The sequence below is a fragment of the Pleurodeles waltl genome, chromosome 3_1 (genome assembly GCF_031143425.1).
Source record: "Pleurodeles waltl isolate 20211129_DDA chromosome 3_1, aPleWal1.hap1.20221129, whole genome shotgun sequence".
Lineage (NCBI taxonomy): Eukaryota > Metazoa > Chordata > Amphibia > Caudata > Salamandridae > Pleurodeles > Pleurodeles waltl.
In genome coordinates, this window is record NC_090440.1 from 1,038,240,114 (window position 1) to 1,038,256,254 (window position 16,141).

A 16,141-nucleotide genomic window follows, 5' to 3' on the forward strand; every position below is an offset into this window, starting at 1 on the left:
GATTCCATACCTTAGAATATTCCCCAGGCATCACACTGGATCTAGAAACTTTTGATGAGCAGCACAACCTGGGCACCCATAGATTGTATAATTCGGCTCTGTGTGGCGTCTTCTGTGCCGGGAATAATGTGCGTAATGCGTGTATAGGCTTCATCCCAACATGCTGGTGTCAGTTTCTTTTTGTGCATTTCAGTGCCACAAGCACTGAGCCACGAGAAACACTTATCACTGGGATGTGAAGCTAGGGCCCTTAGAAGGGGTGAATCCTTTACACAATGATCTGTTTGCAGTGCAGGGAGGATGGGGGAGGATTGGGAGAATAGAAAACCAAGCCATACCTTTCCAGAGGTGGGGCTGCAATATGATTTTGGATTAAAATGTGCTGTAGGACTAATTTGGCAAAATGACAGTCACTGTCCAGGCATTAGTGCTTTGTAAACATGTGCAACGAAACCCATGTTGCTGCCTGACACATATCCAGGACAGAATCTCTGTGAGAAAACGCAGTGATTGTAGCCTTGGCCCTAGTAGAGTGAGCTCACAAACCCTCAGGAGTTGCTTTTTGGCTAATGTGTAGCAGATTTTGTGCAGAGCACTATTTATCATAAGATTGTCCATTTCTGCATAACCTTACTTTTCTTAGCTCAGGCGTACCCCATAAAGAGTTGAGAGTCCAGTTAAAACTTTTTTGTGCAGTCAAGGTAGAACAGCAATGCTCTTTTTGGGCCCAGCCAGTGGAGTCTCTCCTCTTCCTTAAAAGGGTGAGGCAGACCACAGAAGGTAGGAAGAGTGAGATATTGGCCTATGTGAAAGAGAGTTACCACATTTGGTAAAAAGGATGCTGGAGTCCAAAGAACCAGCTTGTTTGAGTATGTGGTAAGGTATGGAGAATGTGCAGACAGTGACTGTAACTCACTGACCATCCAGGCAGATGTCATTGTCACCAAAAAAGGCTGTGTTGAAGGTTAAGAGTCTGAATGGGCAGTAACATAAGAACTAGAGTCAAGTCCCACTGGGGGCATGTAAAAGGCACTGTGTGGAAACATATGTCGGAAACCTTTCAAGAACCTATAAAGAATAAGGTATTTAAAGAGGGATAGCTAGTCTGGCAACCCCACAAATGCTGAAATGGGAAAAGCTAATCTTGCAACATGCCTACAACAGAGCCTTGCTAGGCTAAGGAAAGAATAAACAGGAGAACTTTGGAAGGGGTGCAGACAAACGATCAGCATGTTGGTCTGTAGACCATCACAAACTTGCTCCAATGGCAGGCGTAGACTGGCTTGGGGGAGGGATGCCAACCTGGCAAGATAGTATTGTAGGCTTGAGGCAGAAGGTCAAAAGCTGTCAACTGTTGCAGCATAATCTCCACATATTAAGGCAAAGCTTTTTCAGGTTTGGGTGCAGAACCCTGTCCGATTGCTGCAACAAAAGATCCTCCCGAAGAGGCAGCCTGTTTGGAGAACTAATGCTCATGTTTACCATCTTGGGATACCAGACTCTCCGTGACCAATCTAGAGCCAAAAGAATGACTTGGGCCTGGTTGTTCCTGATCTTCTTGAGAACTTTGGGCAGGAGTCATATTGGCAGAAATGCATACAGGATGCCAGTGCTCTACTAGAGACAAAGGGCCTGATTCTAACTTTGGAGGACGGTGTTAAACCGTCCCAAAAGTGGCGGATATACCACCTACCGTATTACGAGTCCATTATATCCTATGGAACTCGTAATACGGTAGGTGGTATATCCGCCACTTTTGGGACGGTTTAACACCGTCCTCCAAAGTTAGAATCAGGCCCAAAATGTCTCTCTGAGCAAGAGCTGGAGAATCCAGTGTTCTGTTGACATTACAGGTTCTCTTTGGTGGAGACCACATCTATCCAAGTTTCTTCCCACTCTCAACAGAGACCTTGCATCACCTCAGGGAGGAAATTACATTCATGATCCCCTAGGCATCAACAGCTAAGGCTGACTTCATCTGCTCTGGTGCTCGGAAAGCCCACCAGTTGTTGAACCCCTAGAGATATGCCCTGGTGTTCCAGCCATGTCCGCAGGTGCAAAGCATAGACAAAAGGTCCACAAACCCACCCCTCCTTGTTTTTTGTAATACCACAGGGCATTGCTGTTGTCTGTAAACACATGTTCAAGCCTTACCCTGACTGAAAGAAGAAAGGCTTTCAGTGCCACCTGGATAGCAGAAGCTCCAACGAGTTGATGTGGAGGCTGGGTTCTGCCACATACCAGAGTCCTCTCCTAGATAGCAACCTCAGCCCAGAAGTGACACACCTGTCACTACAGTCAGCTCTTGTTGGGGAGGTGAGAGTGGTCTGCCACTGACCCAATCGCAGTTCATCAGAAATCCAATGCAGGTCTTTTGCAGTTCCCTTGAAGATCTGGACCATGTTGGATAGATTCCCCTGATGCTGTGCCCGCTGGAACTTCAGGTCCTACTGTAGATCCCACATATGCCAATAGGCATATGTAACAAGCAGGATGCAGGAGGCCATGAGGTCCAGCAGCCTCAGAGCCAGTCTCACTGAAATCCAGGATAGAGTCTGAACCATCAGTATCATAACCTGAATATCCTAGACTTGCCAAGCAGGAGGATAGGTGGGAAACTGCACCATGGCCAGAATGCCTCTGATGACATGGAGCGCCTGGGAACGAGTCAGGTGTGACTTTGACATGTTGATAGTAAACCCCAGCAGATCCAGAAGGTTCACCAAAGTTTGGAGGAGGGAGACGACTGCCTGGCGTGAGCCCGCCTTCAACAGCCAATTGTGGAGGTAGGGGAAGATTGGAACCCATAACCTCCACAGATAAGCTGCGACCACCATCATCACTTTAATGAACACCCAAGGGGCATTTGTAATGCAGAAAGGAAGGACAGCACACTGAAAGTGCTCTTGGCCCATCGTAAACTGCAGGTAATGTCTGTGGGTAGGCAGAGCGGTTATGTGGAAATATGTGTGCTGAAAGTCCAACGCTGCCATCTAGTCTCCTGTGTCCACAGCAGACAGGACTTGCACGAGTGTGAGCATTCCGAATTTCTCCTTTTAAAGAAGAGATTAAGAAGGCGCAGGTCTAGAATAGGACGAAGGCCTCTGTCTGTCATGGGCACCAGAAAATAGCAGGAATAGCAACCACGACCTACTTCTGATGCCAGCATACTCTCTATTGCTCCCTTGGCCAAGAGAGCCAACACACCTCCTGATGGAGCAAGCAGAGGTAGTACTCCATCAGCCTGTCATAGGAAGCCAGTATGGGTGGATGAGTGGTCACAGAGGGGAGGGAGTAGCCACTTTAGACGAGCTGCAAAACACAACAGTCAGATGTTACTGACCACCGGTGGTGCAGATAATGGCATAGCCTGTCCCCCTGGGAGTTCAGAGGACAAACTTAAGGGGTTTGGAAGCTGTGGCTGCTGGGGATGAGGGTTACTGGAGTGGCCCAACTTCTGTCTACCGGCTCCAAATTCTTTCCTTCCTATGCGAATCTTTTCATGGGTTGGTTTGAACATAAATGGGTTTGGGGCCCAGAATCCACTCAATGGCAAACCCATATACTGTTTTGGGGTCGATTTATAGACGATTGTTTTTTGATTTGGACCAGTGAAGAACAGAAGTTGGTGGAATCCTGTACCTTCTTAAATTCAAATACCATGAATGTGAAGTTTACATATCAATTTAGTTTGGTGAGCATTGCATTTCTAGATGTAGAGGTTTTTATTGCAGAGAATAAAATCCAAAGTAGACTTTTCCGCAAAGCCACCTCCTGTAATGCTATTCTTCATGCTGAAAGTGCACACCCCAGACATCAAATAGCTTCAATTCCTTTTGGTGAACTGGTGAGGGCACGACGCAATTGTAGTTTAGAGGATGACTTTCTAAATCATGTGGATGATATGGGTGGAAGGTTTAGAGCACGAGGATACTCGAATAAGGTGGTTAAGAGGGCACAATTTAGGGCTAAACGATTGGACAGGAGTGATACTCTGAGAACCAAAGATTGAAAGACTATGGTGGACAAATCTGATAAAGTTCGACTTATAACGGATTTTAATGATGCCCCTCTGATTCTGATAAGGTTTATGACTAAGCATTGGAACATTTTATTACAGGATGAGTCAATAAAAAATCTAGTACCAAAAAAAGTGCTTATATCATATCGAAAAGGCAGGACCTTGATGAATATTTTGAGTCCTAGTTTTACTACTTTGTCTCCCAGCAAAACTTGGTTATCCACACAAACAATGGGTTTTTTCAAATGTGGCTATTGTGGAGTATGTCGTTGGGCATGCCACAATATTAAGGAATTTTCTATGGGTGGGAGAGTCTTTAGAATTTGTTCAGTGATCAATTGTAACACTACTTATGTTATATACATAATAAGATGTAAATGTACTTGAATGTATGTGGGGAGTACAATACGCCCACTTAAGGTCAGACTTGGAGAACATATTCAGATGCTTAAAAATGATGATGTAAGATATCCAATAGTGGCTCACATCACAGCCTGTAACTCACAATCAGCTCATAAAAGCTTTGAATTTTTTAGATTGGAACATGTTCCTCGGGATCCGAGAGGTGGTAATAGAGAACTATCCTTACGTAGGAAAGAGGCATTATGGATAATGAGACTGAGGTCCGTAGAATCAGGCCTCAACTCTGATAGAGAATTGGAGTTCTTTTTGGGTGACTGACAAAACATGGGTACGAGGGTATATTATATTTTATCTTGTCAAATTTGTTTCAAACTGTATGGTTATGATGTCAATATATTTGTTTTAATTACATTGCATATGGATTGTAATTTTACACAACAATTGGAGTTATTAACCAAAATTCTCAAACTGAAGATGTTGATACAGTCATTCAATATTTGGGGTTGTGAGGGTTCTATAATTGGACTGGATTGGAATAAGAAATTTCCATTTCTATTCAATCTCTGTTAACCTTTTGACTCTTTAAGGTGGCTTCCTGATTTGAGCAATTTGTGGTGGAAAATTCATATATCATGATTATCTCAATACGATATGTTGAATATGGACGAGTTAGAAATGTGATTGTTGATTTGGGCGGAGGTGTCGAATGAAGGAGGGTTTATATGGAAATAGGTGACTTCTTTTCTAACTGATAGTGTTTTTCATGTTATATATGCACAATAAGAAGATTGGAGTTGAATGGACGTATGGGGGACCTGTGGTCCCATTTTCGATATCACGGACTTTTGTCCGTTTTCTATGTTTAGATTTGAAGTTCGCTTGGTGCTCGCGGAAGTCTATTTAACTTCCGGGTTCGGGATCGCGAGGCAGCGTACTCGCAGCCTAGCGTTCCAAATAGATGAACGCCGCCATTGATTTGATAAACTTCGTCGGGTAAGTGATTTGGGGAACGGTCTCTCCCGAGTGTGCTCTTTTCGTTGCATTAGAGTTCTAAATGAGGAATTGGACAAATGTATAGTCTTTTATATTGAAGGCTGTTTTCTGTTTTATTATAGTACACGAACGGGAGCAATTTCTCTTTAATTATCGTGTACACAGTGGGGCCATGAATTTGAGGTGAGGTATATATTCCTTTGTGCCATATGTTTGAAGTTAGGAGTTAATGTAGTATTTCTAATGTGTTTGAAACTAACGAATATATATTCAATTGGCGTTTTTCTTTTTTGACTAGGCTTGGATAATGTATATAGAACAGGCACACTAGTGACATTAGTTACAAACGGAGATGATTTACAGTTTTATTGGATTCTGAACATACAAGGTACGACTAGGGGCTTTGTGCAACTTGGCAGAGGCCAATTATGAGGCGTATTTTACTAATTCACTTTATATAATGTTTAGGCAACTTATTTAGGGCTTTTACAACTGGACACAAAGGGTGTGTTTATAAATTAGGGTGATGTTGTATTGTCACATGACTTTGGGAGTTCATGTGTAATGTGTTTTTTTATTTGATGACTGGGAGCACTTTTACTGGTGTCTATTGGTGACTTTTGTTTTGTAATTGGGTTACACTATTATATAATTATATATATATTCTTTATAACTTTCGTTTGATGAAAGGTACAATTCTTTGCAAATAGACGGAATCTCTTTCCTCTCACTTGATCAGGGGGTCAAATTCTAATTCTAATTTGGTTCAACTGGGACTTTTACATTTTATCTATCTATGGAGTTTGAGCATTTTGGTTTTTAACTTAAATAATCTGCTTACGATTTCCAGCCCTGAAGAAGTCGCTTGGGATTTAAGAATTTCCCATGACGAAACACGTGTTGGCTCGGAGTGTATTTCCATGGATGGTTGCTGTAGAATTTGAAGATTTGATTCAATAAACGTCTGGATTTGATTGGACATTGCAAAAATTGGTGTTAAATTTGGAGGATGTGTCTTTTCTAACAGTACTCACTGGAGCTATAACACATTTGATTTGTGTAATGGTTAATATTGGGAAGGGGGGGCCTCACATTGCTTCTATAAATTGTTGGGTTTAGTTTAAACCTTGAAGGGATGGGTGTTTTCCCTTGTGCAGGCACCCCATAGCTACTATACTTTGGCCAACTTGTATCTTGAGCGCCTTTATTCCCCTAGTACTACACCCCATTAGCTTTATTTAATTAGACATTAAGGGGGGCAGCTTGGACGCCGGCCTTGATATACTTTTACTATACCATGGATAGGACTAAACTAGCTGAGGAACTATTCGATAGCTTAGCCAAGGGGGGTACTTTTCAGAACACGTTACATAATAATTCGCACTTACAGAATGAAGGCCTAAGGAGCAAATTCATCAGACTAGAGAGAATAAGAAAGAGCGAATTATCTAAGTGGTGGGATGGGGCAACATTAAAACAGTACAAGAAATTAAATCGCATCCCCCGGGGTTTGAGATCTCAGATTTTTCCTACTTACGATGATTTGGACTCAGATTTGTTAGCGATGTGGGATAATGAACTAACTGCTAGCTCGATGAAACTTATGGATATTCTAATCATAAATGCTGAGAGGAAAGTGACCCAGTTACAAATTGAGATTGGGGTTTTGGAAAAAGAAATTGCAGATTTAAATCTAAAAGAAGCCACCGATAAAAATGATAAAATCTTGGAGGAAGTACTACTTAAATTTCAGGAGGAAATCACGCAATGAAAAGCGCGTAAGTTAAAACGTGATGAGAAGGATTACTTAACGGGTAGAGTTTTCACTTTCTCCAGTAAATATGACCATTTGGTGCCTACTAATCTGGCTCCTAGGAGGTCCAGTATGTCTAATGTTTCAGATTCAACATCTATTAGTACTTCGATTACAAGTGATAGTGAAGTGGAGGGGGGTGCAAGTACTTCTGCCCAAGTGTGTGACATTTCGGGCGGAAGTGCTTTTTTACAGGAGCTAATGAGGATGAAACGAGGCAAGTATGTTCAAAACAGAGGAACTTCCTATACAAAAAAACCAGGAGGGGTAACAGAGGAGCAGGGGGCCAAGGCAAAAGATCAGGATGGGGTCAAAACGAGATCTCAGGACAAAAAAGTATAGGTTTGGATGGTTTATCAGATATAAATGTGATTAATCTTTCCAAAATTGAACTGACATCAGGGGTTAAGAGTCTTTTAGCTAAAGGTCTCAATTTTTGTCCTAAAATATTTGGGGATCCCTGCAGATCTAAGATTGATCTGTTTAGGTTTGTTCGTAAACTCAAACTAAAAAAGTATTTTCAATTGAATCCGATGGAGAGTTCTATTTCGGATACGGTTGTATCTTCGTTAAGTACTTTGTCTATTGAGGAAGTGCAAGATACAGCACTTATATTATCTCTAGCAGAACGAGACGAGGATCCAGATATTCTTTCAAGAATACTACAGGATTTGGATGTGGTATCCAGCAAAAGTATTTCTAGTGGTTTAAAAAGGAAATCTTGTTGGACTCCGAGATCTAAGGGCATGAACACATTTGATAGGTTTTTTGACCTGGTGTGTCAGGATTATGACAAGTATTTGGCTAAGAATAAATATAGACAATTCTCTAAAAAATTTGAGCCCAGATGAATTGGCTGCATTGGAAATACTCAAACAGGATAAAGACATCGTGATTAGACAGACGGACAAAGGTGGGAATGTTGTCCTCATGAATAAGGTAGACTATGACAATGAGATATTGTTACAACTAAATGATAGGACGTGCTATGAGAAGATTATTGGGAATCCCATTCCAAACCTGGTATATATGATCAACAAAAGGTTATCTACTTGGCAACAACAAGGATTACTCAGTAAAGATGAATATCTCTATTTGAAGGTCGATCATCCTAGATATCCATGTCTGTACACACTACCTAAGGTGCACAAGGGTCTGCCTTTTTCACCGGGAAGACCAATTGTTTCTGGTATACTAGGCCCTACTGAGAAACTCTCTGAATTTGTGGATTGCTTTTTACAACCTATGGTTCAGAATCTCCCGTCCTTTATAAAGGATACCACACATATTCTCAGTATTTTAAATGATGTGGAGTGGGAGAAGAATATGTTATTAGTCACATTGGACGTAGTATCCTTATATACCTGTATTGAACAGGAGTTAGGACTGGAAGCCATTTGTTTTTTTTCTGAATAAGAGATCACCAAGTCTGTGGGAACATACTGTAATGGTAATTGAAATAATTGATTTGATTCTCACTAATAACTTCTTTCTGTTCAATAAAGACTGGTTTAGGCAAATGCAGGGAGTTGCAATGGGCTCCAAATTCTCTCCTTCCTTTGCAAATCTTTTCATGGGTTGGTTTGAGCATAAATGGGTTTGGGGCCCAGAATCCACTCAATGGCAAACCCATATACTGTTTTGGGGTCGATTTATAGATTATTGTTTTTTGATTTGGACCGGTGGGGAACAGAAGTTGGTGGAATTCTGTACCTTCTTAAATTCAAATACCATGAATGTGAAGTTTACATATCAATTTAGTTAGGTGAGCATTGAATTTCTAGATGTAGAGGTTTTTATTGCAGAGGATAAAATCCAAAGTAGACTTTTCTGCAAAGCCACCGCCTGTAATGCTATTCTTCATGCTGAAAGTGCACACCCCAGACATCAAATAGCTTCAATTCCTTTTGGTGAACTAGTGAGGGCACGACGCAATTGTAGTTTAGAGGATGACTTTCTAAATCATGTGAATAATATGGGTGGAAGGTTTAGAGCACGAGGATACTCGAATAAGGTGGTTAAGAGGGCACAATTTAGGGCTAAATGATTGGACAGGAGTGATACTCTGAGAACCAAAGATCGAAAGACTATGGTGGACAAATCTGATAAAGTTTGACTTATAATGGATTTTAATGATGCCTCTCTGATTCTGATAAGATTTATGACTAAGCATTGGAACATTTTATTACAGGATGAGTCAATAAAAAATCTAGTACCAAAAAAAGTGCCTATATCATATCGAAAAGGCAGGACCTTGAGGAATATTTTGAGTCCTAGTTTTACTACTTTGTCTCCCAGCAAAACTTGGTTATCCACACAAACAATGTTTTTTTTCAAATGTGGCTATTGTGGAGTATGTCGTTGGGCATGCCACAATATTAAGGAATTTTCTATGGGTGGCAGAGTCTTTAGAATTTGTTCAATGATCAATTGTAACACTACTTATGTTATATACATAATAAGATGTAAATGTACTCGAATGTATGTGGGGAGTACAATACGCCCACTTAAGGTTAGAATTGGAGAACATATTCGGATGCTCAAAAATGATGATGTAAGATATCCAATAGTGGCTCACATCACAGCCTGTAACTCACAATCAGCTCATAAAAGCTTCACATTTTTTGGATTGGAACATGTTCCTCGGGATCCGAGAGGTGGTAATGGAGAACTATCCTTACGTAGGAAAGAGGCATTATGGATAATGAGACTGAGGTCCATAGAATCAGGCCTCAACTCTGATAAAGAATTGGAGTTCTTTTTGGGTGACTGACAAAACATGTGTACGAGGGTATATTATATTTTATCTTGTCAAATTTGTTTCAAACTGTATGGTTATGATGTCAATATATTTGTTTTAATTACATTGCATATGGATTGTAATTTTACACAACAATTGGAGTTATAAACCAAAATTCTCAAACTGAAGATGTTGATACAGTCATTCAATATTTGGGGTTGTGAGGGTTCTATAATTGGACTGGATTGGAATAAGCAATTTCCATTTCTATTCAATCTCTGTTAACCTTTTGACTCTTTAAGGTGGCTTCCTGATTTGAGCAATTTGTGGTGGAAAATTCATATATCATGATTATCTCAATACGATATGTTGAATATGGACGAGTTAGAAATTTGATTATTGATTTGGGCGGAGGTGTCGAATGAAGGAGGGTTTATATGGAAATAGGTGGCTTCTTTTCTAACTGATAGTGTTTTTCATGTTATATATGCACAATAAGAAGATTGGAGTTGAATGGACGTATGGGGAACCTGTGGTCCCATTTTCGATATCACGGACTTTTGTCTGTTTTCTATGTTTAGATTTGAAGTTCGCTTGGTCCTCGCAGAAGTCTATTTAACTTCCGGGTTCGGGATCGCGAAGCAGCGTACTAGCAGCCTAACGTTCCAAATAGATGAACGCCGCCATTGATTTGATAAACTTCGTCGGGTAAGTGATTTGGGGAACGGTCTCTCCTGAGTGTGCTCTTTTTGTTGCATTAGAGTTCTAAATGAGGAATTGGACAAATTTATAGTCTTTTATATTGAAGGTTGTTTTCTGTTTTATTATAGTACACCAACGGGAGCAATTTCTCTTTAATTATCGTGTACACAGTGGGGCCATGAATTTGAGGTGAGGTATATATTCCTTTGTGCCATATGTTTGAAGTTAGGAGTTAATGCAGTATTTCTAATGTGTTTGAAACTAACGAATATATATTCAATTGGCGTTTTTCTTTTTTGACTAGGCTTGGATAATGTATATAGAACAGGCACACTAGTGACATTAGTTACAAACGGAGATGATTTACCGTTTTATTGGATTCTGAACATACAAGGTACGACTAGGGGCTTTGTGCAACTTGGCAGAGGCCAATTATGAGGCGCATTTTACTAATTCACTTTATATAATGCTTAGGCAACTTATGTAGGGCTTTTACAACTGGACACAAAGGGTGTGTGTTTATAAATTAGGGTGATGTTGTAGTGTCACATGACTTTGGGAGTGCATGTGTAATGTGGTTTTTTATTTGATGACTGGGAGCACTTTTACTGGTGTCTATTGGTGACTTTTGTTTTGTAATTGGGTTACACTATTATATAATTATATATATATTCTTTATAACTTTCGTTTGATGAAAGGTACAATTCTTTGCAAATAGACAGAATCTCTTTCCTCTCACTTGATAAGGGGGTCAAATTCTAATTCTAATTTGGTTCAACTGGGACTTTTACATTTTATCTATCTATGGAGTTTGAGCATGTTGGTTTTTAACTTAAATAATCTGCTTACGATTTCCAGCCCTGAAGAAGTCGCTTGGGATTTAAGAATTTCCCATGACGAAACACGTGTTGGCTCGGAGTGTATTTCCATGGATGGTTGCTGTAGAATGTGAAGATTTGATTCAATAAACGTCTGACTTTGATTTTGGCGTTAAATTTGGAGGATGTGTCTTTTCTAACAGTACTCACTGGAGCTATAACACATTTGATTTGTGTAATGGTAAATATTGGGAAGGGGGGCCTCACATTGCTTCTATACCTGTTCCACATAGCCTGTGGGCACTCCACGGTCAGCCACTAAAAGATTGGGAAGTTTGCTGGCTGTGGTGGTTGGGAAGGTAAAGATGCGGTTGAAAACCCCTTTTATGGACACAAAAGGGGTGGAAGATGGACTGGGGATAGGAGTGGCCATAGAACCTGACTGCTAGTATTGGCACCTCGGAATTCAGAAATATGCAAAGAACCACTGCTTCTCAACACCTTATCTTCTGCCCATTTTGGAAATACAAAGGTTTTCTTGATACCTATGTTTCACTCTTTATATTTCAGCAAATGAATTGCTGTATACCCGGTATACAATGAAAACCCGTTGAAAGGTGCAGCTCATTTATTGGCTCTGCGTACCTAGGGTTCCTGATGAACCTACAAGCCTTATATATCCCCGCAACCAGAGTAGTCCAGCAGACGTAACAGTATATTGCTTTAAAAAATCTGACATTGCATGAAAAAGTTACAGAGTAAAACATGGAGAAAAATGGCTGTTTTATTCACCTCAATTTCAATATTTTTTCATTTCAGTTGTTATTGTCTGTAGGAAACCCTTGTAGGATCTACACAAATTACCCCTTGCTGAATTCAGAATTTTGTCTACTTTTCAGAAATGTTTAGCTTTCCGGGATCCAGCATTGGTTTCACACCTATTTCTGTCACTAACTTGAAGGAGGCTGAAAGCACAAAAAATAGTAAAAATGGGGTATGTCCCAGTAAAATGCCAAAATTGTGTTAAAAATTTGGGTTTTCTGATTCAGGTCTGCCTGTTCCTGAAAGCTGGGAAGATGGTGATTTTAGCACCGCAAACCCTTTGTTGATGCCATTTTCTGTGAAAAAACCACCAGCCTTCTTCTGCAGCCCTTTTATAGGAACTGCTATGTCATATCTAGCGTGGATGCTGACAACAACAGACTTGGAGCCGATCAACGCCACCTAACAGAGCGCCAGGGTACTGCTCATGAAAGTCTCTGGATTTAGTCTGACACCTAGGTCAAATCCAAAGGTAAAGAATCTGTAACTAGAATTCTCTATCAGATATGGGGAGTCAGCCCTTGGTCAGCACCAGAGGACTCCCATCCAGCTACACATCGGAGTCAAGAATAGCGATGCGGGAGGCGCCACTGCTGGGCATAGGTAGTGCCGGAGGTGTCAGTACTGGAGTGGGTGCCAGGGAAGGTTGAGATCGGTTCCTGGATCCTTGGGGTCTGACTGGCGCCAGGGGCAAGCCTGCTGGCAGAAAACCAGTAGGAGCCGCTCCCAGACCATCGGCCCGACGGTGCTCCAGAGGAATGGGCCACCCAAAGATGAGGTGCATCGCCTCATAAAATGCTTTTAGTGGGGCAGAAGTTGCTCTGGCTCCCAGAAACTCACAGACGGGCAGTGATGTCCAAGGCCCCACCACAGAGATAGGCCTGTGCTGTGAAGTTGAAGACCACTTTGACTTCTTTTTCTTGAAGGACTTACCCAACTTCCCCGTCGACTTGCAGTGGGACAATTGCTGGTAACGACTCCATGATCGAACTTGGGACCTTCCTTGTGACCAAAATCTGGGAGCACCGTGGGGTCAACCAGCGAACAATTTGAGGGACTACTCCCTCAGGGCTTAGGATGCAGGGCGGGGCAATACTCGCAGATCTTGGTGTCGTGATCGGGCTCCAGACACAAAAGACAAATCAAATGCGCATCCATCACCAACATCTGTCGATGACAGGCATTGCATTGTTTAAAACCTGGCTTTTGGTGGACATCCTTCACACCAGGAGTCAAAGTCTTGAAAAATATCCAACAAAAGGTCGAAAAAAGGTTGCTCAAAATACAGAGGGGGTAGCTCTCTACAGAGCTGCGCTGAATGGCATGGAAAGAAAAGAACTGACCCCACTGCGCTGAGGTGGCACCTTTATACGCACCACACATGGCATTTCAAGAGTCAAGGATGCTGCCAACGCCACACAGAACCGAGCAACGCCACTCACTGGTGCACAGAGGTACTGCTCATCAAATGTTTCAGGATCCAATCTGATACCTGAGGAATGTTCTAAGGTAAGGAATCTGCGCTAGAAGTCTCTAAAAGGTAAACAAAATCCCTCCCACTTTGAGCCATGTGCTAAATAGCTCTGACTGAGCGAGTAAAGCAAGAGGACCTCACGTCCGATATGCGTTTCTTGCAGACCAGAGTCTCCAATCAAAGTCAAAGGAGCTACAGAAAACAACTTAAAGGTTTCCAATTACATATAACATCCCTAGTTCAAGCGGCTAAAGTGGGCGTTAATGATGTCCTGAGTCCCCTATACAGCTAATTAAGGAATCATATCATGCAACACATTCAACAAGACCTTCCATAAAGATGTTTAAACATGTTTAGGGCTCCATTGCGAGATGAGCAGATATCCTCATGGTATTCCCACCCCCAGTCCATGGATTTCAAGACAAAGGAGACATCAATAAATCTGTGAGGCAGACATACTCCTCATTACAGGATATTAGTGTTTAACATATGGAGAATTATGTTTTCACACTGCTTCTGCATATTTGTTGTCTGGTATCACATCAGGAGATTCTGGCTGCTTCAGCAGCTGAAATCCCAGGAGGAAATTGTCCTGATTTGAGGGGTACCTGTAGATTTTTATAATCCTGGGGGTATGGCAGTTCTTGCTACTAGACTCAGAGGGGTTACTAAGCAAGTTGTGATGAGGCACCTAGTGGTTAAAGCAAATCTCTTTACTAAAGGGTAACCTCTAGTTGACTGTGTCCCACATGGTGTGTACAGGCTACTAGACAGCTTTCTCTTCCATGCCTTCCACGAGATTGAATCCGTTCTTTATTCTGACAGGCTGATAGTTTGTCCCTGATCACAAGGGAAGCAGGACTCCCACTTCAGTAGTCCCATACCATGTAGTGTCAGAATATTGGGCATCAGTATTTTCGAGATGCAAGAATATTGTGTGACCATAAGATAACCCTCAAAAACAGGGAATAACATTAGGAATTGGTCTTTCTGTACTTATTCCTATATGTTGTTGTTCACTTTTGGTAAGTTTTCTGCTGGGCATTTCACCTACACTGAGTAGGTTATGTCAAGGTGAAAAACTTGGGAGCTGTGGTTCCTGGAAAATGTCTAATTCCCAATTTGACAATGTTAGAAATGGGCTCTTTGGTTGGCAGTCAGGTTACCCCTGTCCAAGCAGGGACCATCACTCTAGTCAAGGTAAGTAACACATAATCCAAATGATCCTGTGCCCACCATCTGGTAGCTTGGCACTGAGCAGTCAGGCTTAATTTAGAAGCCAGTGTGTAAAGTATTTTTGCAACAAATCATGCAATAACACAGTAGAACACCACAAAAATAAACCACACAGTGTTTAGAAAAATATATAATATTTATCTGGTAAGATCCAGGTCAAAACGATTAAGATGCAATAAGTATATTTTTAATATCACTGTAAAAATGATGTAAAGTGTCTTTAGTTTCCTAAAAGCAACAAATGTCTCTTGCAAGCACAAAGCACCTGGTTTGCATTCAAAATCTCTGCAAGGAACCGCAGAGGAGTAGATGCGTGGAAAACAGGGAGGTGTGCGTTGATTTCCCGGGCCACACACAGCGATGCGTCGTTTAGTTTTCACACAGGGAAGGCTTTGCGTCGATTCAAGTAAAAACTGGGCCACACACTGTTACCTCCAAAATCACCACCAGAGGTGGTCTGAAGCAAGGCTGCTTTCTTGCTCCCCTGCTTTTTAACCTTTACACAGAAGATCTGGGCAAAGCCTTGGCGAACAGTTTCTTGCCCCCCCCTCATTTAGGCCACTCGACTGTGCATAATCTTCAATACGCAGATGACATTGTAATAATGGATCATAACAAAATTGGTATGCTTCTAGCACTGAGTAGCTTTCATGTATACAATGAAAATAATGATTTAATTGCAAATCAAGATAAGACCAAAGTAGTAATCTTTGGGGCGTCAAATAACAAGAAACCACTTACCTGGAGCATGGGGTCTATCAAGACGACATTGAAATACACTTATTTGGGGGTCTGGCTCACAGATACCTCCAAACCCCTGGCCCATATTGGCTTCTTAAAAAAGAAAGCAGCAGCCATTACAAATGGTTTTGCTTGTCTTAACACGAAACTAAAAAGCCCTTCGGTGTCCTCAATACTTAAAGTTATAAAGGCTACCCTGCTTCCAGCCCTACACTATGGGCACCTGATCTTTCCTGGTGCCTGTGCACCCAGCCTGGAGCTTCCCCAGTCTTCAGACTCCAAGAAAATATTTCACCTTCCCAGTTATCTACATAGATCTCAAATCCGCCTAGAATTCGGCCTGGCACATCAATAGCTAACCTCTGAGTCAGACATCCTGAAATACTACCTGCGGATACTGAGGGCACCTGGTAACACA

At 41.6% G+C, this 16,141-nt stretch overlaps 1 protein-coding gene across 2 annotated transcripts in view; it reads right to left on the reverse strand.

Moving 5' to 3' along the window:
- CFAP221 (cilia and flagella associated protein 221) overlaps positions 1 to 16,141 on the reverse strand; it is an 827,291-nt gene that overhangs the window by 546,988 nt on the left and 264,162 nt on the right. The window lies entirely within an intron of this gene.